This window comes from Cololabis saira, chromosome 5, assembly GCF_033807715.1.
Source record: "Cololabis saira isolate AMF1-May2022 chromosome 5, fColSai1.1, whole genome shotgun sequence".
NCBI lineage: Eukaryota > Metazoa > Chordata > Actinopteri > Beloniformes > Belonidae > Cololabis > Cololabis saira.
Genome location: NC_084591.1, coordinates 37,252,292 through 37,277,993, shown reverse-complemented (window position 1 = coordinate 37,277,993; position 25,702 = coordinate 37,252,292).

The window sequence follows — 25,702 nt, the reverse complement described above, 5'->3', positions numbered from 1 at the left end:
CTTCTTCACATTTAGTTTTCCACCATGAGCTCAAAAACAGGCTCTTTCTTTCTCGTCACAAAACATAGCACACAAAATCTCAGTAAGTTCAAGTGTAATTTCATTTATTTTTTTACGGAAACAGCGCCGGTAAAGTTTGGATGTTGATAAATTTAAGTGGAGTGTATTTTGTTTTCATAAAACCATGATTCATTTAAAAAAAATGAATAGAAAAAGAGCAGCTCATTGTGTCCGTCAACAGTGGCCACAGGAGAAGTTCTTGTCAAGACTACTTTTCACATCTGAATGTTGGTTACTTTGAATCAGTCCCTCATGAAGACATACACTCTCTGCTTTTTGATCTTTGGCATTACTGCTCACATATATTATAGAATGAAGCCTTGATGGCAAGCCTCAATGCTGATCTTGACATCACAAGTTGATAATAAGTCTTTCATACTTTTTGCTGGTGATCACTCTAGGTGAAGATTTATTTTCCCCAAGAAATGTAAAAATCTGCTTCATAAGAATGATTATTTTAGCCCAAAGTAAATATGTATTAACTGCTGACTATTGAAAAAAAACCTTTTAGGTTTATTTTTGTGAATCTTCAGATATTTGAGTGTATGAAGTGGTGTGATGAGGTGCAAAGACAGATATTTGAAGGGATTTTAACTCATTTGAGCAATTACATGCTTAACTGGCCCAAGATAATCTGTCATCCAAAGCCTCAGTCCTGGGCTGCCCCTCTCTTTTCCGATTTTTCACTCTCCCTCATACCCTCCTACGTGGCAAAAGAGAAGCTCAGAATTGTGGGATTTAGAGCACAAAAGCTCTCCCTGAATGGAACGAAGGCCTTGGAGAAATTAATTGCTTCTAACAAACAGCATGACTGCTAGCATGTTTTGTGTCCCTTTCTTATCAGCCACCAGAGGTAGAGGGGTGAGCTACAGGTCTTCAAAGCGTGAACCTGCAAATCAGGAATGTAGTCGACATGAATATGCACTTACTAGTTGCTTAGTGCTTTTAGCTTTATTTAGGCGTTAGGTAAGCGAAGGTTACCACCACTGATATTAGCTATGTAGAGAATATAAAATACAGAATGTTAATGGAATGTGCTATGTTGAACCTGTATGGTTTGATTTGTTATTTTGTTCATGACATCAGGATATTATTTTAGTTTAAATATGAAAATATTTGCCTTTTCATCTCAGTAGAATGTGTGTGAGCATTGGGACGTTTTGTCCCCCATCATGCTCTTGTGTGGGTATTTTTCTAAATCCATAAACGGCATTTAAAACCTTTCTTTTTTTTCCCTCCCATTAATTGAAATAATATCTGTAACAATTAATTAACTGTATAGATTTGGAGAACATTCAGGGAGGCATTAGCAAGGCCAGTGATGGGATTTACTCTTGTGAGGGTGTGTGGCATATTTGCCCCACTTCTGTTCTCTGCTTGCTCCCACTCCCACTTGTCACCATTCTGTCTACCACCACAAGCATGGCATCTATCATCCACCACAGACGCTGCGGCACGCCACAAAAGGAGGCTGGAGCGTGCACAAAGACATTAGCATTTTTGCATCTCATTATGGTTATAATTGCATGCCAGTGTAAGCAGCTCGCTCTCCATTATCTCACGTAATTTTATCTGTGACGTTCGAAACGTGTGTTTAAATGTCAATTGTTGACTACAAAAAAAGAGTGACCTTTGTGGAGTCATTGCACTCTTTCTCTCCCTCATCCCTTGTTCAGTCTTCATCTGTCTGCTGTCTCTGTCTCTCTGTCCACAGTCTTATCTTCTCCTTGCGCCTCCTATCACTAATGTGCTAGCCTTACTTTGTTTTGCTCTGTCATTGATAGCTTATCGCATTTTATGACAGCACTGAGTTGACATGAATGATGTTAATCATGTCACTGTGAGAAACTGTTCTCAATACCTCATTAAAACAATAGCAGTAGTAAAGAGGGTATTCAAAAGAACAGTATCGCTGAAATAATTAACTCTGTACTTGCAACTTTACTTGTATCGCAGCGTAAGATGATGCTGTATATCAGTAGCATAATGGATCCAGTCACTATGGCAATGTTCTCACCAAGTCATTGAGAAAGATAATCAGCTACGTCAATGGATTAATCCTCCTTAGTTTGGAGTTTAAGATATTCACATTGGGATGGGAGGGTGGTAAATTAATCGCTGTAATAGGTGAAATTTCTCAGCATTATAAAAATATTCAAATTGATGGATGATAATGCTCAAAATGGCAGTGATATGCAAATCCTTTTGAGCACAAAAAAAGGGAAAACATATCAAATCTGAAGTTTGTTTTCCACAAAACCACGTCTTCTCTCCAGCCCCTCAGAGACAATCAGCTTTTAGTGCCTCTTGTGTTGTGGTTTTCAGAATGTTGCGTTCTCACTCAACAACACAATCTGTCATCTGCTTAAGATGCCAGTTTAGTTTAGGAAATCCTCGTCTTTTAACAAAGGATTAAGTCGTACAATACAATGGGCCTTGTTAATAGATAACATACTTGTTGAAGCTCACCGCACTTCTTCTTTTTTGACTGCGTGCTCTGTGCTTTGTGGTATTCATAAGATATGATTTTTTTCGTATGAGTAGATTTTTCTCTCTTTATAAAGAGTCTGACTCCACAGCCGGGCATACGTCCCGCAGCACATGATAGTCGTGTCACTTCTCCTTGATGATACCTTTTCTAATCCTTTATTGGTAAAAATGTTGCTTTTTTATTTGCATGAATAAAGATACAAATTACCAAAAGAAATAATACATTTGAGAATTCTTAGAAAGGTGCAGGTGCTACTATAGATGCATCCTTTTCAGAAACCTCTTTAATCTCCTCTTTCCATGAAAGGTCAGTCTTTGTTTTTTGTTGTTTTGTTTTTTTTTTCTAACCAGAAAATTAATATTTATTGAATACAAACCCTCTTTATTACCTTGGAATACTTATTAGATATGTTATTAATATCTAAAGAAAGTGAATCTTTCATATTCACATTGTGTCTGCAGCCTGCATCGTGTTGTTGATGCGCACTATAACATCAAAACAAGTATAAACTGCATCAGAATGAACTACATGCAACTAGCTGACAACCAGAGGAAACGCAATCTGTAAGAGTTTTATCAAACTACTTGCACCTTCTAATTAAAGAAAGCACAACCCACTACCATGCATCTTTATTTGATCTGATGCGGAGCAGAAAATCTCCCTATTAACGTCCTCCTCCCCATGAATATGACAGTAATTGCAGTTTCACTTCGTTTCTGTTGTCCTTCTCCAATTGAACACATTTAGCAAATTTACCTCGTACTTATTGTGCCATACAGTCTGGGGAATCAAATAAATCACTTAGGTTATCTTATTAATTAAGTCAAAATAAATGTGCTAGGGCTAATTTATTCCCTCCAAATACCATGGGATCTCCTACTGCAACTAATGGCATAGTCTGACATTTCATAGGCTTAACAAATAACCCGGAGTAATTCATTTTGATTTTCCCAATTAGAGATCATTTTGTTGTGCGCTTGTAACGTAGTACCTATACAGATGAATTTGCATGGTAAAATATGCAGAAGTGCAGACAGCGTTTTCAGCTGTTTACAATAGAGTACCTGCTTGCATTGTCTTTATAATGAACTGAGTCTTGCCTTACGTATTACACTGTTAGACTGACAATTAAATCATAACACCGGGTAGATTGGCTACTGTAATACCTTAAAATTGTTTGATTTCACACATTAATCCAAGAGGACTCGTTAGTTGATGAACTGATAAACATATTAGCGATTTTATCATTCTTCCTGCGTGGATGGCCCCAAGCTGGCAGCAAGACTTTGAGCAACTCTGCAGCCCAGGCATATGACCGTGCTGAACCTCAGTGCCCCTGCCTTCTCCCACCCCTCTGGCCCTCAGTGGGATAACGCTCAATCCACAGCTCTCAAGTCTCTCTACACACCTCTTTTTTATGGCCTGTGGGCATGGGAAGACCCCGAGTCAGCCGTGCTTATCTGACCCTAACCTTGGCGTATGGTGACCTTGACCCGCACCTCACCCCTTTCTCATCCTCAGGGCTACATCTGTTCCTTTCCCTGGGACACCCAAGTAGTTAGTGATATTGAAACATCACCTTGGGGCTCCATTTGTTTTCTCTGGAGAGGTCAGTGAAGGGTTGTCATTAGGACTGAACTTGATCCCCCGCTTCCCCATAAATTGGTCCATCCATGCAAGCAGTGAGCGCACTGTAAATAATGAGCGTATAATGCCGAGCATGAAACGGAATCTCCAAACGGACACTGTGTACTTTTCCTTTTTTATATGATATAGATCCATTCACTCACAGTGAAATATCTCATTGTTGCAAAGGATATTTCCAAACGGACGCACGCATATTGTGCAAAAATACTACCTCATAGACAGCTTTTCATTGATCTTGTGCAGCTTTTCTTCTCTTTTTTTTCTATATACGCACAACAGTTGTTCTTGTGGTGCTCAAAAAGTAATCGTTGCATCCTGAACTCACCTAACAAACATCCTACAGTTGTTTTTGGTACTGTTGTATCAGCTATCTCTGTATTGCCCAACTCTAGATTCTTGTGGCCTGTGTTTCAGTAGTTCTGGGACTTGACTAACTTTTTTGCTAATTTTCTTTGCATATATATATATATATATATATATATATATATATATATATATTACTGTCCTTCTCATGCAGCTCAACTCTGAAATACAAAGCTCATATTAATATTAATGAAGATCCTCCTGACAGTCACAGATTTTAATGCATAACATTGCTGGCTGATAACTTACTTTGTATATAAACAGTAAATACCACCCAAAGCATAAATTCATCTTTGTAGGGACTTATTTGTAATGGATCATAAGGGGGATTGAGCATAATTTATTCTTTATAGTTGTGAAGAACAAATTAATGACAGATGCTTTAAAGGAAAGAAGTGTGTGAGAAGTTAAGGCAAAGGAAGAAGCCCTTACAGTGGTATCGAGTTCACAAAGCACTTTCTAAGTATTTTCCACCTCTGTCAGTCCCATGGTATCATATCACATGGGAGTCAAGGGGGAAGGCTAAAGGTTACAACTCTGAAACATGGCATTGATCCTAACACCTGACAGCACCTCTCATTGTTTCTTGTTTCCTTTTGTTCTTAGTAATTAGAACATTTTTGTTTTCTATTAGTTTTATTGGGATTGACAGGCAAAAAATACAAATCTGCGGAAATCAGAACAGAAGATACAGTATGTGTGCATTATTGTTACTCAGGTGTATCGTCGTGGTATCAGAGAGAGTAGTTTATGTTTGAATTATTCTATTTTCTTATTTTCACCATTTCATCGGTCCAAATGTGAGGCTGAAACCAAAGCTGCTGTCAAGCCTGGTGTGCTCTGCATATCATAAATCAGACCTAACTGACATTTTTTTTTAAGAGAATGAATGTACACCCACTCGCTGTGGAAGGGCCATGGTGTTTGTATGGCCAAAGTGACCTTTCTCAATACCCTCTCAGATTAGGTGCACGACATAGAAAATTGCGCTCTTGCTGCAGTCCATAAATCATACCAGGCCATTTTTTTTCTTTAAAGAGGGTATGTAAATACCAGTGTACTAGCAAGGTAAACAACACTAACCCTGATACAAATGGCTTGAAAATTGAAGAAAAGAACCTTATTTTTCAGCTGAAATTGCTTTTGAAACCCAGTTCTGGCACATAGGATGAAGGAGCCATGAAATGATTTGTGCTGGGGGAACAGAAATGGGTTGATGATAACCACACTCGACACAGTTCCTGTGCTGGGGAGTTCTCGCAATGATCAAAGATATCATTGTTGCACATTATTTCCCCCGATGAAGATCCCAAATGCATCTGTATCTGAAGTGACATCCACCCACATGCACTCAGAGTATATTTAGTTTTAGGGGACAAAGGCCCTCTACCAGAGAACAACAAGGACTGAGCTAATCCAGCCAGCCTGGCTGCTGGCCTTCAAGCCTTGAAATAACTTGTACTGAACACTGGTTGGTATTGTAAATTTGATTATTCCTGTGTTGCATATAAGCTAATAAGTCAGATCAAATAAAAATGCTTTTAATGCATAGACTTTAATTTACCCCTAAGATTTTGCCTTTAACAGGATGTAATTTTATTAACAAGTGAAAATGAAAGAAACCCAAAGAGTCCATTGGAGATGAAAGATTCTAATCCACTACATCAAATACCTGTGCAATAACAGAGTAGACCCATGAATATATATTACATGCCAGAAATGTTATGTCGTGAGGATTTATCTGCAGTTTTGTTATGAGGAAGAAATGGAAGTGGGAAATAATAGATCCCATTCAGTGTTGAGTTTTCTGTACAGCAATGCTGGGTTTGCACAAACATTTGCACAAAACTGTTTCTTAGGCTATGAGTCTGCATCCACGGCGGGCTGGACTTCTCTCACTGTTAAAGGGGATTCATCTGGTCAGTGCCGTCTCTTATTCCTGTCTGCATCTTTGGCGACACAGCTCACCAAACAGGCCGGAGGATGCAGCATTAGCCGTTTAGTATTTGTTATGGTTTGTAGCTTTCCCTGCCCCTTTTGGCAGCTCATCAGCACCTGCTGTCTTGCACAGTGAGTCTTAAGGAGAGCTGCAGGGTCCGGCCCGCGATGGCAAAAGTGACAGCCAATACCCAACATCTGGTACAAGCCGGTGCTGTCCTTACTATCGCGGAGATCATAGCGTAGCTGTGGTGGACACTGCTTGGCAGCTTGTGGCATCAGAGCGTTAGAGAATTACTCACATCATGTTCTAAGCAGAGCAGGCAGAGAGCACACTGTTTCATTTCAGCACAGTGTAGCATTGATGCCTGCAGTAGATCCCCTGTTATCTAATCAAACAGCACTGGTCAGTTATGATGCCAACTTCTAAATCCTCAGCCGTCTGTAAAGCCGTGGGGGAAGATTAACCGCTACAGTGCCAATGTCCTACATTCAAAGACTTCCTTTTAAGATCTCTATTCCTGGAGAGTACAGTTATCCATACAAGCAAACACAGACAGAGACACACAGACATACAGCCTAAAGTAGGAGTCCTTCATGCTGTAATGGGGCTATCACAAAGACCACACAGCTTGCTTTTTGGAAGAAGACTTGATGCTTTCTAAACGCTCTTTGTGTGTGACCACTAGAATATCTCAAAGAGGCTCTACTCTTGCCTTTGTGGAGCATTGCAGGATGTGTTGTTTTGCCATGTAGGTGTCGAAGATACCCCATGTGTAAAAGTAGAGTAAGAACAAAGAAGGATTGCCCAAGACATTATCCCCTCTGTCTTATGGTCTACAGGAGCCCTAATAAGCCCTTGCGTACTACAGTTACCCCGCTGTGTGTCTGCGCATCATTATAACCCAGGAAGCAGAAGCTCTCACATAACACGCAAAGAGCTCTGGGCACTTTTTTTTTAATATTTATATCACAGTCTGGTGTGGCAGTAATGATATTAGGGAGCTGACGGAATTCTCCACCCAGCTGGACATGTTAATTGCAGAGCCAGGATTTAAAGGCAAAGTTCACGTTTGTGCAGATGGTGTGACAATGCAAGATGGCAGACCTGGGTCAGAGTCATTTCCAAGCTATACTTTAATGGCAGCAGTTTTTTTCCTCACTTTTTTTTCTTTTTTTTCCTTAAACCTTCAGATTTGACACATACTAGTCCCCGAAGTCCTAAGCAGTCTATGCTGGCTTACGTACCTGGGTGCCCTTGACAAGTCCAACTCTGTTGGCTGAAGTTGGTTTGATCTATACATGCTGTACCCGCAGGGGTTAATAGCTGTGTAGCATGTGATTGTTTGAATTTGCTGGCCACATGAAAAAAAAAAAAAAAAAAAAAAGTGATGAGATTAGTAAGATTTTTTTTTCTTTATCCCTTGTCCTTTTATCATGTGCGAATGATAAATCACGGTGATTTATCTTCAGCTTCCCTTGATACAAGCTGAGAAAAATACCTGGGTTGAGTCCATTTGTTATAAAGAAAAGGAATACATTTGTAGGTCACAACAGTTGTGTGTCCGCTCTGTACCTGAAAGTTATTCTACACAGAGTCTCTGACATGAAGTGGATGCAGTTCCACCGGAGTCAGCAGCCGCGGGGTCCCGGTTTATCTCCTACAAATACCTGTCCCGTCACTCAGTTACCTGCAATTGCAAATTAAACGCAGCATTGTGTGTTCATAATGTGGCCATAAATCAATAGCATTTTCATGATTTGAAACTTCAACGTTAGATTTAAAATAGATTATCAGGCTAATTAATTTTTGAAGTCATATTACCAAGTGCAAATGGTAAAATGATTACGCTTGTGTGCAGGCATCAGAAAAAGTGGTGGCGCAGAGAAGTCTAACAGATGGGTTTATCTCCAGCGAGATTTATGCTGTCGTACCGCACATTTACATCAAATTAGAGTACCCAGAGTGATTTCAGCTCCACTCTGGCCAGACACCGGAAAGCAGGTGTCTGCTTAATAATTTGGTCAAAGATCAGCGAGTTAAAGGTTGAGGCCAGGGGCAGAGAGGAGCAGGGTCATCCTGGTGGTAGGGAGGTGGTGAGACATGATCTCCTCAAGTCTGGAGCAGCCAAACCCCAAGGTCATCCATTAGTGCTCTGGCCCATTGGTGCTGGAAGACCCACAATAAATTTACTGTGCACCCTTAACCCTTTTAATACTCACGGTGACCCAGATGAGGAGATCAGCTCCCTTAGGGAGGGGCACATTACATTATTAGCACTGTGCATCCATTGACAGCTATTATATTCTAACAGTGCATTATGGGTGACTTCATATTGTAAATACTTCAACACAAATACTAAACACTGATGAGCATTGTAATATTTTTCAACAGTTATATTTAGTAATAAATTTAACATATTTAATATTTTTTGAGTTTCTGAATTAGTCGAGATTTGAGCTCTCTTTAATGGGGATGAGATTACATCTTTAATTTAAATTACTGCTAGATATTTTAATATCTAATATCCCTCCCCTGGCACTCTGTGATCACTTTCAAACACACAGATGATAGTGTCAGCGTCTGGGCAAGTTTGTTAAAGAAAGGCTAAGTTATGACTGATTATTATCTGGTCTTTCAAACAATGAACAACTTATCTACCTATTTAAAGCAATGCCTCTTTTTTTTTAATATTTTACAAGAAAAGGTGAGGCTATGAGAGAGAGCAAGAATAAAATGTCAACAGTGTCAACCATTCCCTTAAAATAGGACGCTCCTCTGATCCCTTGCTACTTTGCTCGGTCAAACCTTTCCAGGTGTCAAGATTGGGCATCAGAAAAAGAAATTAAAGGAACATGGTGTTGACAGGATGAAAAGACATTCCAGTTTTCACCCCTATCTGGACGACGAGGGAGCAGTCACCTCACCTCAGACACGGGCTCTAATGAATCAAGCAACACCTTAACTTCTCCAGTGGAGGGGACTTTTGGCCGGGGGCACACATACAGTGTCATAGATAATAGGAACCTGTATCGGACTTCTGTTGATTCGATGTCCACTGCAACCTCTCCCATGGCCTGCCATTTTGACACAGCTTAATTTCACCCCTTGCTCATGAAGACACCCAGTTAGGAGGCTTTGCACAAGTGTTAGATCTTTCATCTTTTCCGGTTATGACTGTTCTCCCAACCCGACGACCACAAAGTGTTTTACCAAGAGAAAAATTACCAGTTAGATTAATTTTACCGACAGGAATTGTGTGTAATAATGCAGCTGTGTGAAGAGAAGATGGAATTCTTCGAGCACGCCAGAAGTGTGGCCTTGTAACATGACGATTAAGAAGTTTATTTTGTTTTTTAGATATTTTTCTCCCCTCCAAATTGCATTTCTTGCCGAATTCTTGAAAATATTAGTAAATAAGTAAATTTACTGAGGTAACTAACTTTAAACATGTGAATCTACAACTGGTATTTTGATGTGTGTTCTTTTGGGAGAAGTTCTCGATAAGCCCTCTGGCTTCCAACTTCTCCTGCACAATATTAACATGTATGTATCTTTTTGTTTTTAACTTGTATGTGCGAATAAATAAAACAAAACAAAAACAAAAACTGATGTAAAATGTACTCTGAACAACTGTGTTATTAAAAAGAACCAGGCTAGATTTGTCTATGTCAGGATTATGCTAAATATGATCAATTTATGTTTGTTTTAATGTTTGATATAGTTGAGTGCACCGGGCCTGACCAGCATGACAGTAAAAGAACTATCATTGGATTTAAAAAAAAAAAAAGTCTGAATAATTTTGTCACACATAGTTAATTGTCTGTCCCCCGCCCCCTCACCCCCTACCCTCCCGACGTGTCCCCAGTTCTTTATTCTTTATCTGGAGCTGTCTTTGGTTTGTCCCTTCCTGACAGACACATATTGCGGAGCCCCAGCGTCCCTCTGTGTGCAGGACTGGTGGCTCCTTTGTGTGACCTGTGCTCACACTGTTCCATCTCCGCATCCCACAGCCAGCCTTTTTCAGCGGCAACAATCACACGCTCAAGCCTTTAAAATAAAAAATAGAAATTAAAAAAAAAAAAAAAGCCCTCTTGCTCCCTTTGCCAGCCAATTAAGAACCATCTGGGTTTGGATGCTGCAAGAAAGCTGTTATAAAATCATAACTGTTGCCATATTTAATATGCTTTTGACATGGAAATGTTTAAAAACAAAGTAAGTATTTTAAAAAAGAGCTTCCGTTGTATGTCTTCGCCCTTCCGACGGTAAATGAATGTGAGACGGCAAAAAGAATGCCTATTTTATTTTGTTAATTCGCTCAGAGCCGGTGGAAGCCACAACCCAGTTTAAAAACTGGACAGAGCCGGTCTTTGCTTTTGAAACTGCCACGCAAGTGTGTGATTTCAGATGAACTTGAGGTCACAGATTCCCAGTGGCTGCGTAGGGCAGGGAATGGAGAGCAGCAGGGTTCAAGCCTTGGGTCACTGGAGCTTCAGAAATGGCCAGCCAGCTTTATCCCAGGAGAGGTGACGGTGACGGATCCACTGGTATTTTCTCAAGGTCCAGTGAACCCTACAGCAAGGACGCTAACTTAGTGCCTGCAGAAAGAGGGAGCACTCCTCTCATCTCCACTTCACAGAAAATCCAAAAGCGGGGCAGTCTGGACAGACTCCAGGAATCCCTCAGTGTACACACAAAAAAAAAAATAAAAAAATCTATCAACAACCTCATGGTGGCACTGCCAATCCTCACATATAATCTGGAGAACACATACGGCCTCTGATGTGCAGTAACGATTAATTTCCCCATTATAGGGAGGCGTTCAACCACCGTGTTGTCAAGTAGTCTTCATAAAGCAAAAAGATATGAATAGAAACTCCACCCTGATTTTTGTCTTTTCTTTTTCTTTCTTTTTTGCCCCCCCCCCCCCCCCTTTTCAAGCTAACTATGTTAAAAGGCTTAGTTACCCCTAATCAGAATGGCAGGCCCACAGGCATGGCATGGCCCAGCTGTGGCCCTGACGCAGCACTACTATTCTCCCTGTATATTGTTCTGGGCAGCATATCCAAGAGTTCTTGCTGTGCTATCTACTTAACTGGGGTCAAAGTTGTCATTGTCTGGGTCTTGTTGGCATTAAAGCCTCCACTGATGATAGGACTCCATTTCAGACCTGCAGCTTTTAGCACTCCCCAAGACTTAACCTCTGTGAAGACCAGGCAATCGACCACCTGCAAATGCAGCCCAGGGCTGGAGCTGTGCATAAAGGAGAGTGCTCTCCGACACTCTGCCGCTACGTGCGCTGTGTTTGTTTCTCTTTTCGGTTTATTGGAATCGGTCTAATTAGGAACCTAAGCCTTTCGGATTCCAGGATATTAAAAACAATCTTGCAATTTACTAACAGTTATTTTTCCTGTGGTATTTTCACAGTTTGAGAGCTTGCGCAGCATTAAAATATATTTAAAACTTGATCCTGATAAGTATTGTGCAATGGGATTGAAGAGCTTTATCTTTCATTCCCTGAGATAAGCCCCCGTCTCAGCGCAAGTAACACTTCTTTATGTCAGCCCCGTGGCGTTGCACAGGTAGGAATTGTTTTTCAGAGTATACAAGAACAATATACATATCTCCCCAATGAATCTCTTGTTTTGCCATTCTTTTACACTTCCTTCCCATTTCTCCCTGTGTGTCTTGCAGACATACAAGCAAACTGCAACATGCGCACAACATGAACAGCTCCCCTTAAAATCGGCTCTCCCCCATAGCAATTTTGTCAGAAGTTGACAATGTCTTGATTTAGTTGTCTGGCTGTTCCGGCCAGTTTTCCCTGCTGTGCTAATGTGAACAGGACATCCCGCTGGGCAGCAAAGAATACCACTTCACGGCAGCCGCATAGCTGGCAGCTTTTATTTATGGCACTACCAAAATGAAAGGGTATTAGTGTCCAAACATTTCACCATGCTCCTGCAGCCACACACAAAAGCCACTGATTTCCAGCAAATCTTCACTTATTTTATTCAAGAAGACTAAAGCCAGGGATGTGGGGAGAAGCAGACAGACAGAAAGGGAAGGAGAGAGAAAACATGTATAATGACTTAAAAGACCTCAAAAGAAGAATGGGAATTGAGTTTGAAAAGGATTTACGAGACTGAAATCGAAAAGAAAAAGTGGCCCCTCTATTTCAGCACTTTTTTTTGGTCAGAGTTGAAAATGGAAAATATCTCTGTCAAAAAAAATGACGCAACTTTCAGTACTCATGTTCGCAGAAACCCCTCTTTCTCCTCAGTCGCCCAGTTTTCAGTTGCTGTGTTTTTCCAGGTATTTTGTTGGACTGGGCTGAAAATAGATGGTAGGGGGGTGGAGAAAAAGAGCTGTCGTCACAAATGGCTCTTTCTACAGTTTAGCAATCCAAGCTATCTTCTGTCTTGTTAACCTGTGCATTTTAGGTGGATGGTTTCCATTAGATAGCAGTGGCACTGCTGCCCCCCCATGCTTTCCTGTAAAGAGTAAGTTGAAGCAGGGGACTCTTTCCGCCTGGTTTCTGTGTCTAGGACCTCATCAGTGCAACGTGTGCCTGTCCCTGCGTGCCTGCCACTCACCTCCCTGCTCTTCATCCTGTCATTCCTGCCCTTCTACAAACACACTCCGGTGACATTTTGAAAAACTCTGGCATTCACCCTCAATATGGATTCTTGTTGATTATAGCTTTCTGTCTGTGAACATCGCACGTATTATTGACTTTGCAATCCCATGACTATTTGCACAGCTTTTTCCTTCCCTCTGCATCTTCACTAAGTCCAGCAATAATATTCCCCTGTTTTTCTCATAACCTATTTTCATTATCTCTCTCTTTATTTTTGTTCGACCATGTATGTATGTGTATATATATATATATATATATATATATATATATATATATATATATATATATATATATATATATATATATATATATATATTTATTATATTTATTCCCTCTGGCTATGATCCTTTCTTTGTGCCAACAGAGATCAGAGTTTCTCCAAAGCTCCGGTCATTGATGTCGTTAAGATTGGGATCTGATACACTAGATGTCCATTGGTTGAATGCCCCTGGCCTGAACTCCCTATTGTCTCTTAATTCCAAGTGGCAGCTCTGTTTTACTTGCTGCATAATAGCTCACAGGTTAAAGTTCTACTGCTTTTGCTTTGGATTTACATCTTTCACAGGCTTCGGTCTCCTGTTCTGAGCTGGTATTTTCTTTTACCTCCTTTCATTTTTTTTTTTTTTTTTTTTTGCAAATTTCAATGCCTGTGGGCGGCTACACGGCTGTTTGTGCTGTAGCTTCCCTGACAATCTCCCACATTCAGGGATCTTTTGGAGGGTCAGAGGAGAGCAACTTGACTTAACAGGTCAAGGCAAGTGGGTACCACCCTTCTCCAGAGGGGAAGCCTCAGAGCCCTCCATTAGGAGCTGACCTCCATGTTGCACTGGTCTGGCCCCAGCTAGGGTATCACATGGCTCTGCCTGAGACAGGCTGCTCATTAAAGTCTGCTGCCCATGGCAGGATTAGGCCTTTTCATGGTTTATCCTCCTCTCTGACAACTGACAATGGGCGAGGCTAGCTGCTTCAAATGGAGTGTGCATATGAATCTTGGAATTATAATTGCTCTTTCATGATGAGAATATTGGAAAATCTATCCACATGTACAATACAAAGAATTAATTGGGGTCTGTTTTTCAAGGCCACATAGCTACACTATATAAGCTACAAAAATGTAAGGTTAGTAATGAGGCATTTTTTCAATATAGCACAGCATCTTTATCAGCGCACCTCTATACAGACTGCAAACAGCAGTTTGCACAAACACAGCTACTGCCAGTAACCTTTAGCGATCTTGATACTTTGAGTAAAAGTTTCACTGCACTTAATACATGGTGAAGTGCCCTGTTTACTTGTGTAGTGATGTTTTCAAAGAGCAACCCCATTAACAGTGGCGGCCTGTTACCAACAACCCAGAGGTAGCTTCCTATTGGCGTGCAGGTTATAGAAAGCCGGAGCTCAGACACAGAGAAAGAAGCTAAGATGACAGTACCTCTTGAGCTGTGTGGGAGGGAGAAGGCTGGCGATAGCACGCCTGCTATCTGCAGTTCGAAGCCTCAGCGGTGCCTCCTATTTACACCACGACTCTGTCCATTTTCATTATTCATATTTCATGTGGTATCAAGGCAAAGAAAGAGGGTTATTTCCTTCATGGTGGAGGGCAGGTTATGGCTGGCTCATAACAGGGTTGGGCGGGGGTGGCTTTTCTGGATTCATGCATCAAAACAACTTGCACAAATAGAAAATAAACATTTCCCCGGAGACGTAATGCCTGTTTCCCTGTAGCTGCCTACAATATGTATATATATACATGAAACCACTGAGTCAAAACCTCAATATTAGGATCTGAAGCTAACGTTATCAGTTTTAAGTCATTAATTATACTTCTGTCGAAAATAATCTGTATTGCCCTAATTAAAAGTGTGAACAATGCCACTGTCATTCACATATGTAGTGAAGCATCTGTAATAAACACAATGTGAGAAGGAGAAGGTATATCGCAAAGGTGTTAATGATTTGCTGCTTCAACTTACTTTCTTTTCTATTTGAAATGATGATCCTATGAGCAACCACCTGTCACTTGACATATGAGTTGGAATGAGTTATTGAGTTGTTTTTAATTGATGTGGCACAAGATGTTTAGCTGTCATTATTTTACATAAAAATTTAAAAACAAAAGTATAATAGATGCAGTATGTGTGCTTTATTAGTCACGTAAACGTATAAAAGATGTTAATCAAGCGTTATAAGCAACAAAGAAATTGTATGGGTGAGCTGTCCACAACAAAAAGAAGCAAAAGAAAAAAAGGACTGAAACTCTGCTAGTGACACAATTAAACTCTGGTAATGAGGTCAGACATCAGATCCACTGCAAGTGATATCATTACCGTACCCAGGCTGGACGGCCGGGCCACTCCAGCTGCCTCGCTCTTGCTGTGGGATTAAACTGGCTGTCCTGAGGGCAGCGTTTTTACCAGGCTGACCTCTGCCTGCCACTGGAGCACCAGTCGCCCCATGGGTTCCTGGGGGTTTCAGCCCCCCGGTCCTGGTGCCGGACGCACGAACGGCGCTGCGGAGGGGTGAGCTGTGCTGCCACATGGGATGACAGGACTTGCCACTCCATTAGGAAGCACAGAGACAGGCAGGCACCAGTGCACAATCCAGCCTGTGTTGCCAACCACGAATTAGTGGGTTCCTCTATTTCTGTCAGCTCATTTGTAAAAACCAACCAACAATGACAAGGTGATAAAAGGACATTGTATCAGTGATTAGAGTGCTGAGTTTGAACCTGTTGATGGTTAAGATATGGCTCTCAAGTAAAGCACAACTTCATGCTGTCTTTCAAAAGAAGAAATCTGTTCTGTTTCGTTGAAATTGTGGTTCATGCGTGCAAACAAGATTGAAATAATGAAACATTCAGATTGGTAGCAGTCTAATTTTCTTCCCCCATTGTCTAATCCCTCGTTTGCAAAGTCCTTAGCAGGAGTCGGCTTAATTTGTCCTTTCTTATTTGGTCTGCTTGTGTGTTGTGTGCTGTTCTCTTTTTGTCTCCCATGATTACTTTGAGGATATCGTTATGACATTCAACAGCAACAATAATTCTTCTGTTTTAATTCATATCAATTAGTCGGGAACGGTAATTCAAACTGACGGCACAGCGTATCTTGAAAGGCTTGCGAGGATGTTGTGGCGGCAGCATCACTGTGCAGCCAAAAGGCACCCTCCTTTCCCCTTTCTTCCCCTTTCTGTCTTTCAGTCCACAACAAGGGGGCTCCAAGCAATGAGGACAATACCAGTCAGAGCCAGTACTTTGATAATTAGTTATTGATTGAGAACAATGGCATGGCGCACACTGTTGTATTAGCTAGACGCCAGTAGGTCGCGACACCAAGAGCAGCCATCAAGAAACAAGGGCCAAAACATGCCTGACTTCCCTAATAAGATATTCCCTCATGTTTTTCTCTTTCATTTCCCTCCTCTTTTTCCTTCCTCAGGCATGTTAGTGTTCGGGCTACATGGGGTCAAAAGTATTAATGCTTGTGCACAAACGAGTGCCTGATGAAGGAGAATTTAATTAGAGAATACCCACTCAAGCTTTTCATACTACATTGCTCGATGAGCCTTTTTATCGCATGTGGGAAATTCCTTTCAAAAGTGTAAAGAGAAAATTACAAAAATACATTTGGAAATATTGAGAATTGTTTTGGCTCAAACACTGTTGTCATAATATGCAGAAATAGTCACTGCCAAACGAAACATGCCTGCAAATACTGTGAAGCCGTGTTACATATCAAAGATCAGCTTTTCATAGAAGTTTGCATCATTTAGATTTCATGCCAAGTGACTGTAGTTCTTATCCTTGCTTGGGTGCAAATCAGAAAAAAATTAGCTATAATATGGCGCAGTTTTGTATGTTAATGAACAGAGCTATATCTGTCATGTTCTGTCAGACAATATGGGAGTGCAAAGTGAAAACAGATGCATTAAACCACAAATATGCATTAGCAATATGCTCGCAGTGGGCGACGCGTGTCGGAAATGGTGTCTTTTGGGGAAAGTTTGGCTTTTAACCGAGCTTTTTTTTTTTTTTTTATAGAGACAGTATTATCCTGAAATCACTGGTAGATATCTTTGCTAAAGAGGGCTGTGTCAGTGAAAACAAAAAGCTCCCCTCACCTGATCTGTGGCCTGCAAAGATGCACCTGGCATTAAGCAGGCAGGGCAGGAGCGTCAGCTGAACAATGGAGGACTGTCAGGAGCGACAGCGGGGCACGGCTCTACCATCACTGCTCTGACAGCGAGGGCCTCAGAGGGTAAACTGCTTTGCTGGAACTAATTAAACAGATGAAGTTATGACATGAATATGCAGATGTTGTTTACATTTTACCATATGGTATTATTTCAGGTAATAACGCACCGGAGAGCCTTCCCACTCATTAATGTGAAACGATGGAGTGAAAACACTGTCTATCAAGAGACACTCCGAGCGTGTTGGAGAAATGTGATCAGACCCACTCTCGGGTGTTAAAACCTATTTTTAAGCCAGTTTATTAATGCTGCTACTGGTTGATTACACCACCAACTATTGCAAATAAAACTTATCAGCTTTGATAACAGCCAAACTAAATGTATCATTTTTCTTCTAATATAAACAAATAGTGCTTTTGCTTTCTATAATAATATCTTACTGTAAGTAATTCACCACCTCTTTAATGTCACATAGATAATTGCAGGCGTACACGCAGGTTAATTCCTAAAACATAACCTGTATTTCACTGAACTTGCCAATTCTTTTTTTTTTTTTTAAAGAATTGTTAAAAGAAGCACAACTGCCTGAGTTTCCCCCCAGCTTCTTCTGCAGGCTTGCCGTTCCCCTGGAGCGGGTGCTGAGAGGTTAAAAGGGAAAGGGCCGTCGGAGTCGCGTTTAGTAAGAAGTGTGGGATCACGGGGGCCAGCTGGTGGGGTGATGGGGAGCGTAATTGTGCCCACTGTGTGGATAGGGTGGAGCTGGAGGTGGGAGGAGGGAGCAGGGTGAAAGGATGGGGTGAGAAACCCTGGAAAAAAGGGAGGGGAGGGGACACCTCAATTACCTGTGCTCCCTCTGACCCCTCTCTCCACTCTGTCTCTCCACGGACGGACCCGCTGTCTGAGAGGCGGGGCACGTTTCCACAGGCAGATGCACATCCCCCTCCTTTGTTCAACGTAGCATGAGCTCCTTTTCCGGAGATGTGAAAAACCTGATCGCAACAATGTTTTTATAACACAGCTCTCTTTTACTTGTCAAGACATTTTGAATTCCTTAAAAGAAAATTACATTTTTCCGCTGCGTTTTCCTGTTTGATCACCAAACTTGGCCGGGTGATGCATGATTACAGATGCATAACAAAATGAAAAGTAAATTCTTCTGCACCGAGAGGTTCTCTCAAACATATTCAGCCGGTTACATGCAGCTGTCACAGTTTATTTTGGAGCGCCTGCTTGGGCTAATACAGTAAGTGACAGAGACTGGTGTAAAATCAATACTTCACAGGAGTGTGATGTCTTAATAAACTCTCTGTGTTGTTCAGACAGGAAGGCTAGACGTGTACGAGAAGGACTACAGCCCAGACCATTGTGGACCTGTCAAGTCTGGCCCTCAAAAGCAGATGAAGCTGTCAGATTATTAATATATTTACACTGACAGCCTCCAAGTCCACCCCGAAAACCCTCCCCTCTTTCAGCATCTCTCAAAAAATATGCTCGGCTTCAAAGGCGCAGGCCACAGGGTTGGATGCAAGGTCGAAGGCCAAATACATTTTGAAAGCAAATTCTCTTCCTTTTGCAACCTGTTTTTATTGCCGTCGCTCGCCTTCTCTGTAGCGACCATTCAGCTGAAACTTAGGCTGAATTGGCAGCAGCTTTCAAAGCGCTTGGCAGCATGGTGAACCTCAGGAGCTCTCAGCTGACATCTCTCTGGGCGAGTCTATGCTCAGGGGTCAGCGCGAGCCCTGACTCCCAGGACCCACTCACTCAGGCGCTACCATGAGTCAGTCCTGCAGACTGAAATTAAAATGTGAAAAGCTGCGCGACTGAAGGCATTCCTCACCCCCCATGGCATTTTCCTTTCTCTGTGACAGCTCCTCTGAGACTGCTTTTTCTTTCATGTTTCTTTTCTCCCTTTAGATTATTTAACAACATGCGAACAGAGCTGTCAAGGAGAGACATGCTTGATCGACAGAGCGAGGGAGTGTCTCAGCCAACATGGGGTTAAATTCGATTTTCTGCGTGTTCACTATGCCATTCTCAAGCTAGTTATTGCCTTGGCTTTATGTTTTTTGATGGATCAATTATCCATTAGAACATGTTGCGATGCCAAACATAATGGCAACTATGACACCTGTCACAATCTTCTATTAGAGTAAGGAAATTGAAATAATTTAATGACAGCTAATTTAGTCTTTGTTTTGAATCTCATTATGGCTGCAGTAATTGTTCCATGAAAAAAACAGAGGGTGAAATATTACAATACACTCAAAATAAAATACCCAGGCAAGCTATTAATTTTATATCTCCAAATGAAAACAAAAGAGAATAAAAGGTGTTTTATCAGATTCACGCAAAAGGAAGTCTGAAGAAGTTTTGCAAAGGTTTTTTTTAAAAGTCTAATTTAGATTAAATGAAAGTCAAAGATAGCATTAGTGAAAAGGCACGCACATATATAAATAATATATATATATATACACATATATATATATATATATATATATATATATATATATATATTGTGTGTGTGTGTGTTTATTTTAATATAAAGGAAGGATAAATATTATTTTTATTTTCCATACTCACATTGTTCCTCCTGATATTTTCAGTCTGAAATAATAGTCTGTGACCCAGACGGATGCTAAAAACATTTCCCCTTTAAGTTTTGTAAATTCTCACAAGGATTTTAGACATATTTTAGTGTCAAAATATATAAACCCAAATAGTTCCAAAGACCTCAAAACAAGTGACGTGCTGTTTAGCAGCGCGTTTGTGTGAAAGCTGTGTGGGAGCGTCTTATCGGAACATGTGTGCATATACTCAAATTTGCAAGTAAAGAGCCTTATTGGGATTACCCATGGTACATTCTTTTTGGTATCATGAAGAGAAAGAGGGAGTAGATGTGTGTCTCTTTTTTTTTCAAGGATTCGGTAAGCTCTCTGTCAATGGTTTAGAGTTGAATTGGATAGCTCCCTTCATTCCATGGAATGATCTCAGACCTAATTTACTGGGCAGCTCAGGATCCAAAGCATACAAGGCTTTCCTCTGCATAGAATGTGTGAAATAGATAGAGCAGCCATCCCTCAGATGTGCTGAAGTAATCTTCAGCCAGAGCTAGTCCAGCAGGCCTCACCCTAAAGGGATTGATGCAGTGTCAGAACCTTTGGCTCCGGGGGTCATCCTCTCTTCTTGCCTCGCCAATCTGACAAAAGCTGAATTTCTTTCCCTCACTATTCGTTCCTCTTTTTTTCTTCTGGTGAATTCATCAGCAAGGGAGGCATGAGATGTGAGATGTGAATGAAACATTTTCATTAGAAGGGAGGAGAATCCTCGGTCAGAGACGAGGCCTGAGCTGATCTGAGCCAATGACATCCCCACCAATTCTTTTTTCCTTTTTTTTTTTTTCTTTTTTGTCCTCCCTACTCTCCCCAGCTGTCACTCTCTGTGGCATGAAGCAAGCTGATTGAAATCAGCACTGTGTCAGGGCCGTCATATCTCCAGAAAGACATAAAACATGCAGAAACATCAATAAGCAACAGGCCGCTGACAGCTCTCAGGCACCGGTGGCGGCGAGGAGAGAGGAGGGGAAGGTTAGGACTCTGGGGGGATGCTGTGCTGCTGAAGTGTCTTCTTGAGGCTTCACTGAGACCCAGGAAAGACAAGATAAAGTCTATCAGGTTATCGCCTAGTTCAAGTTGCTTCTCGGACGGCAAGGCCACTGGGACGCTGAGTGTCAGGAGATCTGTGGGTGTGTGTGAGCTGCTGTGTGTCCTCCCCGAGCGCAGCTTTCCTGTGGGTATGTGTGCATGCAGGTGTGCAGGTTTTGAACATTCGTTTCTGTTGAAGCTGCTCGACTTGCATTTACTTGTTCCCACCTCTGCGAAAGTTGTTTTTTTTTTTGCTAGAGACTGAAAAATGAATCAAGCTTCAAATAAATACCAGGGTTGCATTTTATTGTTAAATATCAGAAAATAAGAATGAGAATGAGTCTGAAAAATATTGAAAAGACACTAGTTAAAGCCCCTCATGATGACCAGAAGATACTTTGGGATTTTCAGTGTGCATATATTTCACTAATGGGAGGTAAAGGTGATAGTGCGTTGGATCGCAGCCTGACACTACCTCTTACCACTTCCAATTAGGCAAGTTTTAAGCTGTTCAAAACTGCTGAATGGCGTTTCTCACTCCTGATACTGGTCATCCCAGTGCCCTAAACTACCTGGTTAGAATTATGATATGGGACAAATAATCACCTTAACGGCATCCTGACTTTGAAGAGGTAAATTCCCCAGTAATTAGTCTGACACAGACGTCAGCGAGGGAAGCGGAGATCTGGACGGAGCTGAAGTTTTGCCAGAGTTGAGGCTTGTTATTTTTGCGTTGCCGGGTTAATGTTGTGGACACGCGCCCCATCTGCATATCAAATGTGGCTCCCATTATTTTATGTGTGTCTCTGCTCACGGTGCCTCCCAGCCCTCCTCCATGTTCTCCTCCATCTGCCTCCTGCCCATTGATCAGCCTTCCAGGGCATCAGTCTGTTTAACATCTGCTACAAGTTCCAGCAGCTCAGGTAACTATCTCGCTGCTCCCCGCCGCCTATTGATCTTCACGTCCACCTGCGGGAACATCTGTTTCAGCGTGTTGTTTGTCAACGTAACCAGCTACTTTGTTTCCTTCCACGTCCTGTCCACTTTCACTCACTCACTCACTCCCTCACTCACTCCCTCACTCACTCCCTCACGCGAGGCAGTATTACTGCTAAATGCTTGTTAAATAGTTGTTTACAGAGCTCCAATACTGAACAGTAAATTAGTCACTCATTATATCTTGGCAAATAATGAGCGTCTATATTTAGTTCTAAATTAGTTTGTAATTAACCAGCTGTAAATGTGATCTGCTGAGTCTAAAAATTGCACTTCTTCCACTCAAAACATTAACTCTACAAAGTAAAATTTCTTATATGAGATTATTTAATATTACAAATCAGAATAGTGGAAATACTTTTTTGAAGACGATAAAATTAGAATTAGACAAATCAAAATATATAAGCTGTTATTTTATATTTGAAAATCATTTACTTTCTGCCGGCTGCTGAAATTATATTTTTAAGGATATCATTTTTAACTGTATTACATCACGAAAAAAAAAAAGCAGAAGGAAATAGTTTTTTTTTTTCCTTTTCAACAGTGTCTTCCTGTGCAGACGGCTTTTGACAAAGTCGCGGCACGACAGGAACTTGCGTCTTTGAATCCGTCTCCCCCGTGGGCCTGGCATGCTCGGAGGAGCCGCCGCAGCCCACCTTATTTTGCTCTTTTGTAATGACGGGGTCCAGGTTAGTTCATTTCAATTTTTGATTTCTAAAGCTATCAAATACAGAGCAGATGAAAAATCAATTTTCCCATCTGCCTCGGCTTTGTGGTGAAAAGAAACCCCGCCATTGGTGAGGAGCCGGTCACATGACCGAGTCAGGGATTAGTTCAGTAGGCCCGTGCTGCCACCACCTCAATTACAGGCTGCCTCTTGTCATTTGCCTCCATAACATCTCATTTCTGAGAAACGACTCATATTTAATTCATGAAAGCCTCCACAGCAGTAATTGCCGGGTAGTTTGTTTTTAAAAATTTCAACATTTCTAACAAAACTTTCCACTCGAGTGTTTGTCTTGACTAAACAAACACAGAACAGCGTGTGTGTGTGTGTGTGTGTGTGTGTGTGTGTGTGTGTGTGTGTGTGTGTGTGTGTGTGTGTGTGTGTGTGTGTGTGTGTGTGTGTGTGTGTGTGTGTGTGTGTGTGTGTGTGTGTGTGTGTGTGTGTGTGTGTGTGTGTGGTGCGACGCGACATATTAAATTGAATTTTTCGAATGCATTGAAAGCCAAAAATGCAGAAATTCAAGTATATGATCAAATAAATTTAAATGGAACATTCAGGGTCTTTTTTATGTAAACTGGAAAAAAATCCGCTTGATCTGCAGTAAACAACATTGCAGCAAATCAGCAGTATAGACCGTTGCTTGCTGAGAGCAGATGTTAAGTGAAGGCCTGTTTACCAAAGCCACCGACTTCACAGCGTGTTAAATGACTGCTATAAAAACAATTGTCGGAAACCCCTTTATGGATAGATGTGACTAATTACAGACACTACAAAAATCATTTTAGACTGCGTATGTGGCTGTTTGGAAACACATTTTTCCATTTTTATGTCATGTTGATTTGGAAATGTAATCCATTCTGATATTTTTCTTTTTCTTGAAATTGGCTCTTTTTTTTTCTTTGCACAACACAAATTGTCTTTTTCTTTTTTTTTTCAGTAATCAAAGAATCTCCTTTTTTTTTGTCCATGTGTATCAGTTTGTAAACACATGGTACAGAAAAGGCCATTTCTCAACATATCATGAGATTATATCCATTTGACAGTTGCATTATTCTATGTGGTTTCCATGACAACTGTTTGGGTGAGGCCCCAATAAAACCAACCTCAGCTGTCATCTCTTCACCTAAAAGCTTTGTAATTGCTCTCATTTGCATACTACAATTAAGTGTGTTAGCTCACAGCAAGAACAATCAACCTCCACTAAGGACTGGGGATAGTATAATTATTATATCAGCGGATTTGTATGAAACATTACTGACGAGCCTTTGTTTGACGGCGGCGTTGTACTGTCACACTATCGGCCACGTATTCTGATTAATATTAAAGTTCCAGACAGGGATAGGAAATGTATAGGTATGGGTTAAAAATGTTGCAATTCAGGACTTCTACACATCCCTCAGATTGTGCAACAATAATAGTTTTACTTTAGCAGCTGTGATGTAGGCTCCTGCCAGTGAGAGGTGTTCTTTTTTTTTTTTTTTATCTGTTTTTGATTGAAGGCTTTTTGACTCAGTGGTGCTCTTGACTAGCCGGGAACAGAATGGTTTATAGCAGCGGGAGACAGTTTGAACTGTTGATTGAATGGAAAGGTTATGTACAGTGGACTCGAAGCATTGTTTCTCTCGTCTCTCAGATGCGCAGAGGCTGTAATGAAGAGCTCTTGAACTCCCTGCCAGAGAAGCTGTGACAGGAGTTCAGGGGGAAGCCTCTCTGCCTCTCTGCCTTTGCTGGACATAGCGCACACATGACCACACACACACGCACGCATTCAGTGATGAAAGTGAATAACTTTTGAATCATATCTACTGTATATTAAAAATATATGTATTTTTAAGTACAATTTGTTGATGTTTTATTAAATTATGTGTAGTCTTTGAAGTTAGAAACTTTATATGTGAAATATCTATATATTTCCAGGCTTCTTATTTTTATTATCAACCAGATGATATGGACTGTATGTTTTATTTGGAGTTTTTATTTATCTATTTTTTTTGTTTTATTCCCTCAGGACTTGAATTGAAATGCAAGACCAAATGGCATAAATGGCAAGTGTGCCATTCCTAGCTCTCCACAGTCCCCAACACAAGCTGGTCAAGCAGAAATGAGACCTGCATCAATTTTAATTTGTATTTATCCTGCCGATGACCCGCTCCTTTCAGTCTGCCATTGGAGGCACAAATTACACCCATCATAACTCTGATTCTAACGGCCCACGGTGTGCTATCAGAAAATTAACATGGTTATACACCACCGGCGGGTTCAAGGTGTCACAACACAATTATACAATCATGCAACCTGACGAGCTCTGACTGGTCGTCGGTGTATGACAACTAAGCTGGAGGGCTACGCTGTCTGTCACATCCAAGCGGGTGAGATAAGTTCACTGAAGAGTAGACTGTGCCTCAGTGCCTGCTTTTCTCTATCTTAATCAGTTAAATATCACAGGGCTGCTGCAGCCTGGGAAGTTGAGGAATCATGTCTGAATTAATCATTTTAGAGTTTCTTACAGGAAACTGAGCCTGCAGAGTTTCTAAAGACACATGCAACATATGGCATCTGTGCATCATTAACTGAATTGAGTAATCAATGGGGGAAAATGTGCATTATAGTACAGCAACGCCGCTGCTTACTTTGACTTTCAATCAACCCTAATCCTTGTATCTCGTAAAACTTACCAAAAAGAAAAAAAAAGATGAGGGGAAACGACCCTGCCTGGATCCCTGGCGTGCTCTCAGTGTCAAGCCATTAGGCAGAGTGAAATGAGGTGCCACTCATGAGTTATAATGCTGTATGTCTATATATGCAATGGTAAAATATAACCCTTCAACGCTCACTTCTCCGTTAGGCTTGTAGAAATAATTCAGCTGTGATAGTTGCCCATCCAGCAATATCCCAATTCAAAGTCACAAAGACATGAGGACGGATGTTGGAGGAATTCAAAATAATCCGCTTCAGGATAGCTTTGGGATTAATAGAAAACGCGCATGTGTGTGTTTGTGCCTGTGTGAGA